The 16,768-nt window shown below is 35.4% G+C and overlaps 1 pseudogene; it reads right to left on the bottom strand.

The window, feature by feature from the left end:
* Positions 1-5,465: 5,465 nt before the first annotated feature.
* Positions 5,466-7,177, bottom strand: LOC145122480 (protein CANDIDATE G-PROTEIN COUPLED RECEPTOR 7 pseudogene; annotated as a pseudogene).
* Between the last annotated feature and the right edge of the window lie 9,591 nt (positions 7,178-16,768).

The raw sequence follows: 16,768 nt of genomic DNA, 5'->3' as shown, positions 1-16,768 counted from the left end.
AAGAAGTTGTGTTTAAGGGTTGAGTGGGTAGAATGGGCATTAGTAAATAGGTTGCCCTTTTGTAAACATCTACTTTTGGTACACTTGTCTTTTGGTAACAAGCTTCCAATTCATGTCCATAATGTTTGGTAGAATTGGAAGTTTAGTTCTAATTAGGTTACATGGCATGGTAGTGGTTTGAGGGAAGCTTTGTAAAGTACATTCCCCTTTTTGGGTTGTTAACTGACATTAACATTTGTGAAGCTTTTTAAACTACATGGTATGATTGTTAAGTTATCAATATATGTGCCTTCATCACTATAATTGTTGTTACCTTCCATGTTTTGGTTAGTTTGCTAAGTAGGTTGTTATTAAATTTTCTAGATCTGGTCATTTTTATACATATGTATGTGTTAAAGGTATTGCCATTACTAAGACATAATACATTGTTATCATTAAGACATAATAAGTTGTTATCATTGTCATCTCTTACAACACCAAAATATTACCATACATAACACATGCATCAACTTACTGTCTAACTTGACCAAAATACCCTTACACCTAAACTACTACTACCATTCCACCTGAACCTAACTAATGCCTACAACTTCACAGTGCTTTAACCACAACATTGTGAACCATAAACCCCATCACAATCACCACCACCAAAAGCATGACCATCATAAGTAGCACCACCTTCAATAGGTTTAAAATATCCACTTGAACTGCTTTGTTGTTCTTGGCCTCCTCCGAAAGCTTCGAAATCTCCATTCCAAATGCTTTATTGTTCTTAGCCTCCTCCAAATGCATATGGAACTTCCACATAGTTTCCTTGTAGTAAGTGTTTGGCAGTGGTGGATTAATCCATAAAAAAAATTCGTATTTTTTTAGTCCTGCACAACAACCACTTCTTCATATTGGTTCAACAAGACCACAAAAAGAAGTAGGAAACTTGATATTACCTAATAGTTTGGACACCCCTTTAATTTCCTCCATGGATTATCGACAGTTTTGGAGATCGATAATGTCGCAGGTTCATCACACTCGTATCTGAAATCTTCAAACCAACGATTCAATAAAACCATTCTATGTACCCTTGTCTGTGCGTGTTGGAGGAGCTTACCATCTTGCAGGATTGACGTTGGAGAGAAGAATGGAACAAAACCTAGCTAACAACTACCTCCAACGTTCGTATTTCTTTGTAACCTGCTGAAACCGGTGAAACTGGCACTTTGCCCTTTCGCCATAATTCTATTAAAATGTTGTGTCCACAGTCAACGAAAAATTAAATTCGGGACTTTTTTCAACTTAGTGCCAAAAACATGAGACTTTAGTGATATTAGTCAAAAGTTGAAAGACGATTTCAAAGAGAAAAGACCATACATTAATTATATAACAAAACATGCATTTCTTTGTTTTCTTTGTTTTGCATTTAACCTTAACAAAATAAGTACCATTAACTTCTAGTTAGTCTTGTATTAATTAATTAAGCCTTTTGTTAAGTTATTGTGGGTTTATATTTGATGCCAACAACAACAAGATGTGAATTTTGATGATTTAAAGAAACAATGTTTAATAAATATACAAATTTAAATTTACAACATCAGGATTAACTGAACCAAACGGAAGACTTATAACTCTTGATTTTGGTTAGAGGTCGGTTATGAAAATATAGTTTAAAGTAGCTAGATATTGGGAAATGGTATAGAATAAGAATATAAAATATGCATGGTAAGTTTGACTTCGTTTCTTTTCTTGTGAAGACTACAAGTGTTTCAATGTTTGTAGCTTGCTTCTTCCATTCCCCCAAATCTTTGGTGCGACCCATGCATTTTGTGGAACTAGAATCTCTTGGTATGTACGTAAATAACTTTATATATATATATATATATATATATATATATATATATATATATATATATATATATATATATATATATATATATATATATATATATATATATATATATATATATATATACCAATACAAATTGATTCTGTTTGCTTAATATAAGACTTTGTTTTATAATATTTGATACTATGAATAAATAATAATATCATTTTTCTCTATTCAACAAGGGGGTTTGCCCTTCAAATGTCTAATTTATCTCGTAAAAAGAATGATCATTTGAATGCAATATATTGGAAACTAACACAGAAAAAGTTCGATTTTATTTTTCGGAAAAAGGAAATAAATAAGAAAATTAGATACAGCTAGCAGCCTCGAGAGTTGCTAAAGGGGGGAGGGAGGGAGGGTCTATCTTTATATTTGTGAAAGAAAAGGATATAATTCATCAACACTCTTCTTCACCATTGCTTCCATATCCATATTTACCTATGAATAAAACTTTTGTCTTTTTCAAGCTGACATGGCTACACCAAATTTTGCCGTGTGACACCTTATCCAAATTAAAATATTGCAAATATCTTCTGCCTGAAGCAAACATACCATTATCACGACTTTTCAAGCACATATTCATGCACGTACTTACCACTCTAATCTAATTAACCTTTCCTTAACAACATTAATTCATACGTTTTTTTCTTATTAATTTACTTTAAAATAGATCTATTCATTTTATCTAAAAAGTTCAATTTATACAAATTTAACTGAAACAATTTTGATCATCGGTCGTTGAAATATATTAAATATTACATTGAGTTTTTAAACAAAGGCCATATATATTTTAGATTTCCATCCATTTCAGATAAACAATAATTACAATAAATTTGAATCATAATAAAACATATTGTATAGATTTCCAAAAACTAATACAATATCAAAATAGATTGAAGTCCAGTCTTCTTTGTTGCTCTCCACCTAGATCAGTGTGGTCCAAGTTTATCTTGGATGAAATCAATATTTTTGTTTAGAGGTGAGCACTTATCAGAGACAGAATACGTATCAAAGATAACCAGATAGAGCGTGACGTCATATTGTAACTGGATTTGTTCCCAGCTGCTTCATTGGAGATGGAGATCAAGCTTGAGGCTTTCAAGTGGGTTAGGAACGTGTTATAAAAATAACTTGGATTGTAATGTCGGGTGTAATTCTCCAACTTTATTCCTGGTCTAATTATGGTGTTTCCGTTCCCATTATTAGCTTCTTGCTAGCTTCGGCTTTAATAAAATTACAAAAGTTGCTATTAAGAAAAGTAGCAAAACAAATATTACCGATCAACTTTAGGTGCCAACTTTTATATTTTTCGGACGGTCTTGTTTTTTTTGAAATATTTTCTTAGGGTAAATAATCATCAAAATTAAAAACCTTAAATTATATACGAATCGTCCCTCATACAGATGTCAAAATGCACGTTTATTCTCTATTTTCAAAAACCAGGTATGAGACTCATTTATTACATGAGTTTATTTAAAAGAAAAAAAATAAATCATTTGAGAAGTTTGAATTTATAACAAAAATGAGAAAAATAATAAATTATTAAAATTAAAGTGTTTTTTTTCTTTTAAATTTAAACAAATAATTTAGATAAATAAACAAAGGAAACTAATGATGCTTTAATTTGAAATTTTTGAAATTAAAAAGAAACTCAAATAATTAAATTGATATGCATTTAATATTACATTTATTATAATTATTACATTTAAATAGTATGTGAAATTTAATAAAATAAAATAAAAACCATAAAATAACATGTGGAAAAAAAAATTAATATAAAATAACTACAAAATGACATGTGTCAAAATAAATGAGAGTGTAATATGTGGCAAACAAGATCTTTATTTATTAGAGTAGTAGACGAATACCCGTGAGTTGCGCGGAATAAAATTATACGGTTAAATTTTTGGTAATCATACGTTATTGAAAATATTTATGTCATTTTTATTAACTATAAAATAATAATAATTACATTTAGTTATGCAAAATTTTAATTAATTTGAACAATAAATAATATAACACATATTAAAATCAAATCAATTAATGGTCTCTGCTCACACTTTACATGTGTATAAAATTAGTTGTGGTGACTTAGTAAGACATGTGGAAGATATGATTAATAAATTATTGACCCATATTTAAATTATCGCAATACTCCAGGATATGATGCATAGCCTTATATTCGCATTGATGGATTATTCGGACTTGGAACCCCTATTAAGGAAGTTCTCTATCCAGAAAAAAAATAGTTATAATACTCACTATTTTAATTAACTATTGTTATAATTTATTAAATTTTAATTTTTTTTATGATGTTTTAGTTTCATCATGAATATTAACTAAATTATCAACAACTGTTTGTAATGTAACATAATTTCTTTTATAATTTCATGTTATTTTTAACTATTATTATTATTAATTAATTAATTAATTTAAAAATAACTTAATTGAATTTTAGTTATTATATTTATCGTATTTAGTAATTTCCTTTCAACTATTTTAAAAAACATATGTTGGATTTTTATTACTTTTGTTTTTAAACTTTACACTATATATTTAAGTTTGTTTGATATATTAATTTAGGTTATGCATTTAACACTATATTGAAGTCGACAAATTTAGTATACCATATTGATAATTCAAGAAGTCTTGAATTTATGATTATGTTTATAATTAACAACATATTTAAGTTAATAACTTAAATATATTATGTGGAAATATGAAGAGTTGGGAGTTTCAAAATGATGTGGTAAAAGAAAAAATGATTCCTAGATTATTTAAATTATCAACCACTATTTTTAATATAACATAATGTAATTTATAACTTTATGTTATTTTTAATTATTATTTTAAATTAATTTAAAAAAAAAAACTCAATTGAGTTTTAGTTGTTATAAAAAATAGTTTTTGGACATCTTTAGTTAATTCAACTTTTAGATTTAAGATTTTTATATTTATCGTATTTAATATTTTCTTTTTAGCTATTTTAAAAAATATACGTTGAATTATTAAATATTTATTTGATATTTTAGTTTAGGTTTTAATTTTTACACTATATTTTTAAGTTTATTTAATATATAAATTTAGGTTATGTATTTAACACTATATTGAAGTCAACAAATTTAGTATATCATATTCATAATTCAAGAAGTCTTTCATTTATGATAATGTTTATAACTAACAACATATTTAAGTTATAAAATTAAGTAAATCATATGGAAATATAAAGAGTTGGGAGTTTCAAATTGATGTGGTGAAAGGAAAAGTGCTTCCTTTATAGTATAGTATGATATGATATGATATTAACTTCGATCATCCCTCATTTGGTTAAAAGTTGCAAATGTTATCCTTCGTTAGTTTAAATGTGCACGTTTAATCCCTTGCAACACATGAAATGACTATTCTACCCATTTTTGATGTTCTTTTCTTATAATTATTTATAAAATACAAAATAAAATATCAAACTCCACCCCACCCACTTTATCCTAAACCCTTCCCTTTAAACCCTTTGCCCCTAAATTTTTTGACAGATAAAATCATCACCAACGGCGGACAATCACCACCGTCGGACCATCGCCCTCCACCGTCAACCACACCCTACCATCATTGGCCACCGCCCACTACTGTCGACCATCACATATATTATAAAAGGGCTCGTTTCCCCGATTACTATAGAAGCTACATTGGCCAAAACCTGAAGTGAGATCACAATCATCAAAACATTCTTTTCTTTTTCTTACAAAAAGGGCTTTAAGGAAGACCATCTGGTGTCAATCAACATGATTACAGTGAACAAAAGCACAACCTTGATGAACTGAAATATATAGAACAATACATCCCAACCATGAGGAGTATTTGTAACCTTCACATAATGTTTATCTTCTGCAACACAGATCAAGTTAAGTGTTTTCATAACAAACAACCTACCTATCTACAAATAAATCCTATGAAAAGATCGTTGGTTCTTAAAGCATATGGAGATCCAAAACCCTATAAAACATAGATAAATCAGGAAGAACAGGGTTTCAGATAGCGAAGAAAAATGAGTACTCATTGGTATATATAACTGTTGGATTAGGTGTCTAAGTCAATAACTAAATTGATATATACTTGAATTAAAAGCAGAGTCCTTTTGGGTTGCCCTCAAACCTAGTAATTGACATAATGACTTTTTGTAGAAAGAGGTTAATTTATTGGTTTATTATAAGATTAATAAATAGCAATAAACAATTTATAAATATATATTATGAGGTTAATATATTAATTATAAATAGTATTATTTAATTAATAATTAATCAGAAATTAATTGGAATTAATTTTGGGATTAATTAGATTACCTAAAAGTATAGGGACTAAAGATGACAATGTTCAAAAGTTGAGAATTGAAGAATTCCATAACCTTCCTATAAGGGGGATGGTTTTGGAGGAGGTTCCTAGGGCTTCTTGGAAGCCTTAGAGAGGAAGAAAATGGATAAGGGTTATCCAAGGAAACCTGTCTTATCCTAGACTCATTAGTCACTTATATAAACCCCTCACGGGGTTCATAATTTCGGCACTCCTTCTCTAAGAGCCTTGGAGCTGAAGATTCCTTCCCTCTCCTCTCTCTCCTCTAAAGTATTCTATTGTTAGGGTTTGGGTACAAACCATTAGAGGCACGAGATTTATGGAGCTTGTTTTCTAAAGCTTGATCAAGAAGGAATTGTTGGTTATGTAGTACAATAATCAGAAGGTATGTAAACCCTAAAACCCTTTTATGAATTTCGAAAATAGTAGAGTACTCCTAGGGTTCTTGATGTTCAATTGTTTGTTGCAAATCAATAGTGAAAACTTAGATCCAATAGGTAACATGTGAACTTAGGGTTAAGTTTTTCTGCCACATATTTTTTTGTAACATATAAAACCTATCAGTAACAGGGTAGGGTTTGTTGAATGAAGACTTAGGAGGGAGGTAGAGATCTCTGAAAGTAAAGAGGAGTGAAATGAATTTGGAATCCACGAGTCCACAACACGGAAATTAGGGTTCTATTTGAAGTTCTAGAAGGACGTGGACTAGTGATTCTTCCGATAAAGGAAGAAACCGAGAGGTGAGGGATCAAGTTGTCCTAAGGTGGAGGTCACCGAAACAGAGGAGATTGCAACAGAGACGTAACCTATGTGTATGAATCTGAACTTCTCAAACAGGATCATAGGTCGGTTTTTGAAATAGTTATTCGTAGATTTGATCTTCGTTCTTGTTGGTGCAGTGGATATGAAGACAAGGAGGAAAACGACTATGAGAATTTTTCCTAAACACCTCATTTTGGATTAACCGGTGGTGGGTAACATCAGAGGAATGTGGTGGGCCAAAAAAGCAGAGTAACAATAAATGATGTGGGAATACTACTTAGGCTAAAATTGATGGGTTTTTATAGGTTATAATTAAAACATGTGACGAAAAAACTTAAGCCTTAAGTTCATATGCAACCTATTCGGATCTAGATTTTCTCTATTGATAGCAACAATCTATGAACATCAAGAACCCTAAAGAAACCCTACTATAATAAAAAATTACAAGGATTAGGGTATACATGCCTTTTTTATTATTATAGTAAATAATCAATCAAATCCTTCTTCAAAAAGCTCTTAGAAAGCAAGCACCATAAATCTAATGCCTCTGATGGTTTGTACCCAAACCCTAGAAATGAGAACACTTGATGAGAGAGGAGAGGGGATGAGATTTTTGGCTATCCTTCTTAGAATTAGAGTGGCCAAAAATCATAGACTAATTTGAAATAAACTAATATTATTTTAAATCTTGAGTTTATCTAGTTTCCTTATTATCTATATTATCCATATTATCCACATGGAATAATCTAGAAACCCTAAGGATCAACCAAATTTCGGCCAACCCTAGGAACATTCCATAATCCTTCTCTTGTTCAACTATTGAACAATTATAGCTTCGGTCCTTATACTTTTAAATAATCCAGTTAATCCCAAAAGTAATTCCAATAAATTTTTGATTAATTATTAGTTAAATAATACTATTTCAAATTAATATATTAATCTCATAGTATATTAATAATTCATTTATTGCTATTTATTAATCACATAATAAATTAATAAATCAACACCTCTCTCCAGAAGTCATTCTAGTCAATTACTAGTTTTGAGGGCAACCCAAAAGCACGTGGCTTTTAATTCAAGTATATACCTATGTAGTTATTGGTTTAGACACCTAATCCAGTAGTCACCCACTTTGATAAGTCTATAACTACAATTGGAAGTATAATTTCTAAATCAAACATCGAAGTGTGTTTTCCAAAGCAACTACCAGACTCTGATCTGATCAGACATTGGCCCTAAGATAAGTGATCAAATATTTCTCAGTTCTTCAACATATCGTATGGACATGAGACATGGATTACAATCAATCTCTTGTCCAAAAGTATTTTTCCCAATTTCTCGATTTGGGATGACCTCATTAGAATACTAATTGAACATATCATTTCAATCATGGATGGGCCCAACACTATAATGTCAATGCCAGATCATCCAGGGGGCCAAAGATATCGCTTTTCCTGTTAGGGCAAAAGGAACGAATAAATTTTGAATTATATGTTTGTATCTTTTACTCACCAAATCATAGATGACGCTACATTTTATAACATCACATTACTGATGCATTTACGTAACACCAATGTACAACCGACTTGTAAATTACAACTCATATATCTCTATTTTAAGAATAAAAGATATTATCATCTCAAAATCACTCGTGATATAATCCATGAAGAAATGCTCTGAGCGTGGCTTTATCCAATACTCAAATCTCATTTTCTAAGTACCCATGAACATTGTAGAAAATCCTATTGCAATGTCTAAGTCATATAAAATCTACAATTCAATTCATGACAGTCTTGATTCACTACTAACTTCCAAAAGTATGAGCGACCGTGGAGTTTCGAATAATCAAATCATTCAGAAGTAAAACATGCAAAGTGAAACACAAGAATAAAAAATTGAAAAAGGCAGTAACCATACTCATAAATAATCTCTATTATTTAATCACCAAAATCAATTATATTCATTTTGTTACAAGTTTCAAACTACCAACTAACTACTAAAACTAATACCATTTCTTAAGTCTATGCTCCTAGCATGCTGGTTATGCTTAACCCTACTTAGAGCCTCATGAAAGGATCTGCAAGATTATATTCTGAGGATACTCTCTTCTGCAGTAGATTACCTTCTTCAAACCTATATCTGATGTAATGTTACTTTCTATCGATATGCTTGGATCTACCATGATCCTTAAGTTATTTGGTCAAAGCAACCGCACCTTCATTATCACAGAAAAGTTCCAATGGCTCTTGAATGGTCGGGAGTACTCCGAGATCACCGATGAAGTTCTTCAACCAAGCCGCTTCCTTTGATGCCTCACTCGTCGCGATGTACACTGATTCACAAGTAGAATCAGCCATCGTTTCTTGTCTAGAACTCTTCCAAGTAACCGCTCCACCGTTTAACATAAACACCTAGAGAACAGAAGTTGTCTCGATCTGTCTAAAAGTTGGCGTCCCTATATCCAGTCACTCTGAATATATCACTACCACCAAGGACTAGAAAATTTTCCTTTGTCCTTCGCAAATACTTAAGAATGTTCTTTATTGAAGTCCAATGAGCTCTGCCAAGATTGCCTTGAAATCGGCTAACCACGCTCAAAGCATAAGACACATCAGGGCGAGTACAAGTCATAGCATACATGATCGATCCTACAGCCGAAGTATATGGGAATTGACTCATGTCAACTATTCTTCATCTATACTAGGGATTTGGGACTTACTCAACTTGTCATTACATTGAATAAGCAGTTCCTTTTTCTTGTAATTTTCCATACTAAAATGTTTTAGTTCCTTATCCAAATATGTACTCTGACAAAGACCAATAAGTCTTTTCTTTCTATCCCAAGAATATAGGCTGTTTCCCCTAGATCCTTCATAGAGAAACACTTCCCAAGCTAAGATTTCACTTCTTGCAAGGTGGGAATGTTGTTTTCCCATAAGGAGTATGTCATCAACATACAATACTAGGAAAGTCATTATACTCCCAGTAACGTTGATATACACACAAGACTCATCCTCGCTCCTAGAGAAACCAAATTCTTTGACTTTCTCATGTAAGCAAAGATTCCAACTACGAGACGCTTGTTTCAATCCATAAATGGATTTCTTAAGCTTACACACTATATTATGAAACGTTTCATGTGCAAAACACTCTGGTTGGATCATATAAACATCCTTAGCCGAATTCACATTGAGGAAAGCAGTTTTCACATCCATCTGCGATATTTCATAATCATGAAAGGCAACTATGACAAGCATGATCCTGATAGGCTTGATCTTAGCTACTAGTGAAATGGTCTCAACATAGTAAATCCCGAAAGTTTGAGTAAAGCCCTTTGCAACCAGTCGTGCTTTGAACGTGTGTACCTTCCCATCCATGTGGGTCTTCGTCTTGAATATCCATTTGCAACCTGTTGTCTATCGCCTAGGTTTATGATCAATCAAATTCCAAAGTTGGTTGTCATACATGGACTGAATCTCACTATCCATTGCCTATTTCCATTTGGCAGCCTTGGGGCTCTCTGTCACACCCCCAAACCATAACGACGGAAACGTTCGGGGGTGGATGACATCATTTATAGTATCAAAACAATTGCATCATAATAATCAAAGTAAACACAACCACTACATCGAATATATATATATATATATATATATATATATATATATATATATATATATATATATATATATATATATATATATATATATATATATATATATATATATGAAGGTATTTACATCTGTTTGATTCATGTTTATATACATCAAAAGCAACAAAAATAAAGACGTGACTCAATATGCTCCGTCTTCTCAAAAGTATGCTGAGGTACCTGACTAGTGATTTCCTAAGAATACAAGCCGTTTTGAAAAGAGTATCAGCATTAAGCTGGTGAGTTCATAAGCATGTTTTGTAATGAAATCCTGTTAATGAATCAGTGAAAGATGTTTACATGTTTCCCATAAAATCCAATATTTTCTAACATATGAGTTTGTTACAACGTTCCATAAAATACTAGCTTGATTTCCTGTTTACCACTAGATGAATTGTATAAAACTGTTTTGAATGTAAAACCCCTTTTTGTATGAATAACCCTGACTATCACCAGTATGTATAGAATGTTCTGTTGGAAAACCCTGGTTACCACCAGTATGTATAGTAGATTCATTAATTAAAATGAAACCATGTATTTTATTCCCTGGAATTCTCCAGTATAATGTATAGTAGTTCCATTTAGTTAAAATAAAACTAATGAAGAAGGAAATCTCGTAAACAAAAGGTTAGTTTATACAATTGTGAGTCGTATAACCATGCTTTATATGACCTAGTGACCTTTACGACATTCTTCAAGTGTCGAATAAATGACATTTGTCACCCCAGGCATGCCTGCCTAACTGTAGCTAGCAGTTCAGGTGTGGGATTGTCAGTCCCGAATATATCTATTCACAAATCTCACGCTCTCCCTCCAGGAGACACTGGTTATACTATGATAGGATTTAGTTTAGTACACCAAAGGGTACAATTTGAAGTAGAGCCTCACAATTCTATATAATCGAGTTTACGTGTAGTTCTGTATTGATCTATTGTATTTAAACCTGTGTGCATACTTTATAGAGTAATAATTATACTTAAATAATTATATAATAAAGTATCTTTGTTACCCGAGTATATCATAAACTAAGTCTGTCATAGTTTATATGTTTAACAATGTATAAGCTCTGAATTCGTGATACTGTATTTTGAAACCCCAAACTATACCTATTATAGTTTGCATGAAAATTATGTATTTGGTTCATGAATTGATCTGAAAACTATGAAATTTGGCAATAAGTCGAAAACATCCCTTATGTTCAGCATCAGTTTTTAAGTGTTTTGAAATCCTTTTGTATAAATTCACAAAACATTTGTTTTTGGCTTGTATTCTCCCCCCTGAAAACATTTTAAAACATAAAAGCATAGGGGTATGAACTCACTGTTAGTTGCGGAAAGTGTCGAACACGAAACTGTGAATGGAGAACCTCGGTTGTTGATGTACGCGACACTTAACGGAATCCTAATAAGAATTAAATACATATATGTATATTATTAGCTAAACCATTATTTATAGTGTTGGAAACACACTTGCTTTTGGTTTAGGAATGTTACCGGGACTCAATTGAATCGGAGAAAGCGGGTTTTCAGCCAAGTTCGCCACTTAGGGAGGGTTTGCGGCCGTGAAGGGGATTACAGCCATGAGCTGTTCTCGGCCGTGAACAGCCCCTCGAAGGGTTTACGGCCGTGAGCGGTGTTCTTGAAGGAGCTATGAACTTTTGAAGGGTGTACGACCGTAAATGGGTTGCGGCCCTTGAAGGGTTGAGGATTTGAAGGGTGTACGATCGTAAACTCAAGAACAGCAACACTTGATTTGATGAAAACTGATGTTTTGATGCTCCCCAACGTATTCTAAGGCGGTTAGTGTGATAGATGAAGAGAAATCTTGAGTTTTCTTGTGTTTTCGGGTGGGGGTTTTTAGAGAGAGGTAGTGTGTTCGCGGTTGGAAAAGTTCAAATGAGGGTGGGAGTCCCGTATATATATAGTCTGGGGGTATGATTAGTGGTGGGGTCCAGCCGTGAACGTCCCACCAGCCGTGAACGGTTTACGGCCGTGATCGGGTTCACGGCCGTGAACACTAGTCAGGCCGGAAACTGTTGATTTTCGATGGGAATTCGAGTTTTTCGCGCGATTTTTCTTTCGAATCTTATATAATTTTAATTATATGAAACTTAAATGACTTTTGAAACCATGGAATTTGACGGAACAAATAAAATGTGAAATTTATTTAACAGAAAATGGCTAACTTTAACGGAAAAGGGTTCGGGTTGTCACATCATCCCCCCAGCGGACCTTCACTATCGGTATGCGAATTTGTTTCATTCGTTTGACTTCCCAATCCATGATTTCGACTGGTTCTTCCACGAAATTAAGGTTCTCATTGATCTCGATCTCATCAAGAGGGATCACTAACGTCTCATCGGATAAGCATTTTTTAAGGTTCGACACGTGAAAGTAGGATGAATGTTTCTAAGTTCTTGTGGTAAGCGAAGTTTGTATGGTACGGGACCAATCCTAGCGAGGATCTTGAATGGTCCTGTGTATCTCGGATTCAGCTTTCCACGCTTTCCGAAGTGTATCATGCATTTCGAGGGTGAGACCTTCAATAAAACGTGGTCACCAACCTGGAACTCCAAGGGTTTTCGTCTTTTATTGGCGTAGCTCTTTTGTCTATCTCTTGAAGCATTTAGTCGTTATCGGATTTGCACGATCTTTTCTGTGGTTTCACGGATGATTTTTGGGCCGGTGAGAGAGCCATCGGGAGTTCGACCTCTAGCTAGCTGCGTGTCACCCACCTCCGTCCAGCACAGAGGGGATCTGCACTTACAGCCATAAAGGGCTTCAAATGGCGCAACCTTGATACTGGAGTGATAGATGTTGTTGTAAGAGAACTCGACTAGCGGTAAGTGGGTATCCCATGACTTACCAAAGTCTATAACGCACGCTCTCAGCATGTCTTCTAGGGTTTGAATGGTTCTCTCACTCTGCCCGTCTGTCTGAGGATGGTAAGTTGTGCTCATATCCAGCTTAGTTCCAAGAGCTTTCTGTAGTGACTGCCAAAATCTCGAGGTGAATCTGCTATCCCAAGCGGAGATAATGGACACAGACACACCATGCAGGCGAACTACCTCTTGGATGTAAATTCGTGTTAGTCTCTCCATCTTGAATGTTTCTTTGATTGGTAGGAAGTGGGCGGATTTTGATCAATCGATCGACAATTACCCAGATGGTATCGTACCCACTTGGAGACTTGGGCAACTTAGTGATGAAATCCATCGTAATCATTTCCTACTTCCACCCAGGTATTTCTGGCTGCTAAAGTAGACCCGAGGGATTTTGGTATTCCACCTTCACCTTGGCGCAAGTCAGGCACTTGCCCACGAAGGTAGCGATCTCCGCTTTCATGTTTGGCCACCAATATAACTTCTTGAGATCCAGATACATCTTGTTCGAACCTAGGTGAATGGAGTATCTAGTCTTGTGAGCTTCATTCATAACAACCTACATGTACCCGCCGAACTTTGGGGTCCATATTCGGTTCATGAAATAGTAGACTCCATCGCCTTTGATCTCCAGGTTCTTTTCCATTCCCCTCAAAGCTTCATCTGACATGTTCTCTGGTTTTAAAGCTTCCAGCTGAGCCTCTTTGATTTGAGCGGACAAATGGGAATGGATGGTCATTGTCAGTGCTTTCACTTTACGACCTGAATACTCCTTCCGGCTAAGGGCATCCGCTACCACATTGGCCTTGCCGGGATGATAGCGTATTTCGCACTCATAATCATTGATTAGCTCTACCCATCGCCGTTGCCTCGTGTTTAAATCCTTCTGATCGAAGATATGTTGTAGGCTCTTGTGGTCGGTGAAGACGGTACACTTGGTTCCGTATAGATAATGTCTCCAAATCTTTAACGCAAAGACCACTACTCCCAACTCCAGATCGTGAGTTGTATAATTGACTTCGTGTGCTTTCAGCTGTCTCGAGGCATAGGCAATAACCTTTCCTCGCAGCATGAGCACACAGCCTAGGCCCTGATTGGACGCATCACAGTAGACAACGAAATCCTCAGTCCCTTCAGGCAGAGACAAGATAGGTGCGCTGCATAGGGCCCGCTTTAATTTTTGAAACGTAGTGTCTTGCTTTTCTCCCCAACTAAAGGGTACACCTTTCTGGGTCAGGGTGGTTAAAGGCTTAGCAATCCTGGAGAAATTCTGGATAAACCTGCAATAATAGCTAGCGAGACCCAAGAATTGACGGATTTCTGTGGGCATCTTCGGTGCTAACCAACTCTCAATCGCTTTGATTTTGGAAGGGTCCACGTGTATGCCTTCCTCGCTAACCACGTGACCAAGGAAAGTTACTTTTCTGATCCAAAATTCACACTTAGAGAATTTTGCATATAGTTTCTCCGCCCTTAAAGTCTCTAGCACCAACCTCAAGTGCTGACTGTGATCTTCCTCACTCCGAGAGTAGAGAAGTATATCATCAATGAATATTATCACGAACTTGTTTAGGAAAGGGCGGCACACCCGATTCATAAAATCCATGAACACTACGGGTGCATTAGTTAGACCAAAGGGGATTACTACAAACTCGTAGTGACCATAGCGAGTTCGTAATGCTGTCTTGGGAACATCGCTCTCATGGACTCACAACTGGTGGTACCCTGCTCTCAGGTCTATCTTTGAGAAATAGCCGGCTCCTTGGAGTTGATCGAAGAGTCGTCGATTTGGGGTAAAGGGTAACGGTTTTTGATGGTAAGCTTCTTTAGTTCACGATAATCTATGCACATCCGAAAGGATCCATATTTCTTTTTCACAAACAAGACCGGGGCTCCCCAGGGTAAGGAACTTGGTCTAATGAATCCCTTGCTGAGCAGTTCATTGAGCTAACTGGATAACTCTTGCATTTCTGCCGGCGCTAGACGGTATGGGGATTTAGCTACAGGATTAGCTCCGGGGATTAAGTCGATACGGAACTCGACTTGGCGCTCGGGAAGGATTCCGGGTAGATCTTCGGGAAAGACATCAGGAAAGTTGCAGACTTTGGGGATGCTCTCGATGTCTTTAACTTCCTACTTCTCATTAATAATATAGGCTACGAATGCATGGCACTCCTTTCGCAGATACTTCTGGGCTTTGATGCATGAGACGGTACGAAGGTTCGAGCTGAGTTTATCACCATAAATAATGAGGGCTTCGCCAGATGGCAGATTGAGACGAATGGCTTTTTCATAACAAAGGATATCAGAACGATTGGGTCTCAACCAATCCATGCCAATGATGACATCGAAGCTTTTTATGGAAATTGGCATAAGGTCGATTTTAAAGGAATGATTGTTTAAGGTAAGGGTACAGCCTATGAATACGCCATTAGTGCTCTCTTTCTTTCCGTTAGCCATCTCGACGGAAAATGTTTCGATTAAAGGTTGGGACTTATGCTTGAGAAGATGCTTAAATGAATGACTAACAAAACTTATCTCCGCACCAGAATCGAAAAGAATCCATACATAAGAGTTGTCGAGGAGGAACGTACCCGTAACAATGGTGGGATCAGCAACTGCCTCCTCCTGGCCCATCGCTAGCATTCTCCCCTTGTTTCCAGCTGTTGTTGTCTTGGGGCAATTCCTCTTGAAGTTCCCAATCTCCCCACAGCCATAACAGGCTTGACCAACGCCCGCTCTAGGAGCCTGATTGGTTGGTTGGGCTGGTGTTTTGCAAAATCAAGCTGTGTGTCCCTTCTTACCACAACTATTGCACAACATCTCACGGCACTGCCCATGATGATGAAAGTTGCACTTGTCGCACCTTGGAAGATTGCCAGAGTACCTACTGGCAGGTGCTGGAGCTGCAGGGATAGCGACAGGAGTGGTATCAGCATGAACTGCCACTACTTGTTGTTTCTTGGAGGGCTCTTATGAAGATTGGCCCTTTCGCTTGTTCCAAAACTTCTTTTTCCCACCACTTGCCTTTAATGGTTCGGGAGCGACTGTCACTTCATCAAGATCAACCCCGTGATCTATCAGGGTCTACGCCAGGCACTTGGCGCTGTTAAAAGTGAGAGGATTAGCATCCAAAACATTTCCTTGAGTTGGGGGCGTCAATCCCCAAATGTACCTCCCTATCTTCTTTCTTTTCGAGGTGACCATCCCCGTACAGAGAAGAGCCAGATTGCAGAATCTAGCTGTATAG

The sequence above is a fragment of the Lactuca virosa genome, chromosome 6, assembly GCF_052849685.1.
Source record: "Lactuca virosa cultivar CGN04683 chromosome 6, Lactuca_virosa_CGN04683_v6, whole genome shotgun sequence".
NCBI classification, from domain to species: Eukaryota; Viridiplantae; Streptophyta; class Magnoliopsida; order Asterales; family Asteraceae; genus Lactuca; species Lactuca virosa.
Note: the sequence above shows the minus strand (reverse complement) of the source record. Positions and strands in the feature narration are given on the sequence as shown.